Source organism: Suricata suricatta, chromosome X (genome assembly GCF_006229205.1).
Source record: "Suricata suricatta isolate VVHF042 chromosome X, meerkat_22Aug2017_6uvM2_HiC, whole genome shotgun sequence".
Taxonomy (NCBI): domain Eukaryota; kingdom Metazoa; phylum Chordata; class Mammalia; order Carnivora; family Herpestidae; genus Suricata; species Suricata suricatta.
Genome location: NC_043717.1, coordinates 73528850 through 73531279, shown reverse-complemented (window position 1 = coordinate 73531279; position 2430 = coordinate 73528850). Strand labels below are relative to the sequence as shown.

General features: G+C 43.3%; 1 pseudogene; it reads left to right on the top strand.

Moving 5' to 3' along the window:
* The first annotated feature begins 2274 nt into the window (after window positions 1-2274).
* The window catches only part of LOC115283455, a 973-nt pseudogene continuing 817 nt past the window's right edge, over window positions 2275-2430 (top strand).

Here is a 2430-nt window from a genome sequence, read left to right as displayed (position 1 = left end):
AATGGCACTTGAGTCACCAACACCACACTGCAGTGTCATTCTGCTTCAGCAGGCTGTCCCATTCATAGTGATTCTGCACTGAGCTGCTAGCCTCTGACAACTCCATTTCGTCTTCTGTAATGATGTTTGAGCATTTGCATATTGGAATATATATTGTTTCATTATAAATGGCTTTTGTTCTTGATTTGCAGTACAATTATGGCATCGTATGGGCTTTTGAAAGTGTCCCTTACATCTTTATTATAACTTATTCCTATGAAATTTTTCAGGATGGCAAGAAAAAATAATATACATTCGTGATAAAAAAAATTATGTGCCAGTCTGATAGAATTAAGAACAACTATACCAGATGATCTCTCAGGGCCTTTCCAGTTCTAATTTTCTCTGGATGTAGGGAGGGGCTGGGTTTTGACAGGAAGCCAGAGAGCATTCCAGGATGGGAATGACACTAGTGATGTGGCCTGGTTGAGCAGGAGTTGGAGTATCCCCAGACAAGCCAGGATAGGGAAGAAACTTCCTCAGAGCCTGGTCTTGTCAAGTTCCCTGGAAACCACTCCTTTCATTCCTCCCCCTTCACTGTAACTGAAGACTCCTGGGGGAACTGCCAGGGCCAGAATTACAGGAAATTGCCTTGTGGCCAGTGGGGCTTCTCTAGTTACTTCTCTCAGTGACAGAGGGCAGTGATGGCTTCCTGTCTGCTAGCTGAGTGTCTTTGCCTCCTTGTTCTGCCAAGTTCCCAAGAAACCTTAGCTTCTGTTCCTTACGTTTTTATTGAGCACTTGTTAATAGGATTTTATCCCCTGTCTTCTCCGGCACCCTTGCTACAGGCCTCCTTGCTCTATACTAGTAATCTCAAAACTTTTTGTCCACCTAAAAGGCATTGTTTGGAAGTAGGCCACAGCTCCAAATGGATACCACTTCAACTTTGACAATGTCTGTTGAGTCCTCTCCTTTGAAGAGCATGACTTTTATCATTTAGTAATATAATTATTTTTCTTCTTCCTATTTATATGTGCTCATTGAAGACTTCTTGGAAAATAAAAAAGTATGTGTAAAAACAAATGCAAATTATCCACTATTCCAAGAAATATAGAACTCAACATTAGACAAAGGTGACAGCATGGGTGAAGGTTAAATACAAAGCAGGTCTGTCTCTCTGTTCTCTATGCTATGCCAGCCCCCTGCTCCCTCCTCCCACAGCACCTCTTGATCTCACCCTTATGAATACTTGCCTGTCCTGTATACCATAAAATGGACAGCAAACTGGAAAGTATACAATAGCACTTACCATGTCAAAGGCATATAAGAGAGATAAAATATCTCATATCAAGAAGGTGTTTGGAATCTAAAATAACAGTATTTTGTCATAGCTCTGCCATTACTACCTTATTACCAGGGTGTCGTGGTGATAAAGTGTTGTGAGAATGTCTAAAGAGATAAGAGGCCATCTGAGAAATTCACAGTGCTCCCTGGGAATTAAGAAAAGACTCACAGTACAAAGAGGCAAGAATGATTAAGTACAAGGCTAGCTCATAAATATGCCTTTCTCTTTTGGAAAAAAAACAGCCAACATTAAACAAAAAAGTTGGATGATACTAAATCTATCCCAGAGATAAAGTTCTTGCTATAGATAATAGTTAGAATTTATGTTTTGCTTTTTTTCCCCCAAGGTGGATAGGGTCAGAATGGCACTTTCCTCATTATTGAGGCCTTGCATCGTGGCTCTGGTAGACAGAGGACTTAGAATACTCTAAGGCATAAGGGTTAAGGTCAAGGTTTTCGAGTTAGTCAGATATGGGTTCAAATCTCAGCTGTAGTCATCAAAACTTCCTATGTGCCATCCACTCTTGTAGACACTGGGGATATAACATCAGACAATATAGATAAGATTGTTACTTACATGGAGCTTACATTCTAGTGGGGGGAGAGAGGATGCTTAATGTTGAGAGGATAGCATAGTAATATGATTGCATGTAACAGGGCTGCCTTAGGTTGAGTAACCAGGAAAAGTCTCTCTGAGAATATACAATTGAACTAAGACCTGGACGATAAAAAGAGTCCAGCAATAAAAAAAAAACATCTAGGGGAAGAGCATTCCAGGCAGAAGTAACAGCAAGGGCAAAGGCCCTGAGGCAGGAACAGGCTTAAGCTTTTATGGAACGAATACCAGTGTGATTGAAGCAGAGTGAGCCAGGGAGAGAGTGAAGAGATGAGGTTAGAGAGGGTCAGTACATGTCAGGTCATGCAGAGGCTTTATAGAAATTCAGCTAGTGGATGGCCATTTGTAGCAGCGCTGGAGGCAGCGTTCAGCAGGCGCTGCGGAGACGTGTGGAGGAGCGCGCCCCCTGGCCGCTGCCGCCCCTGGCCCCTGAGGTCCTCCCGCTCCTCCGCGCCTCAGGCGGGGCCGGCCAGTCCGGGCGCCGCGCTGCC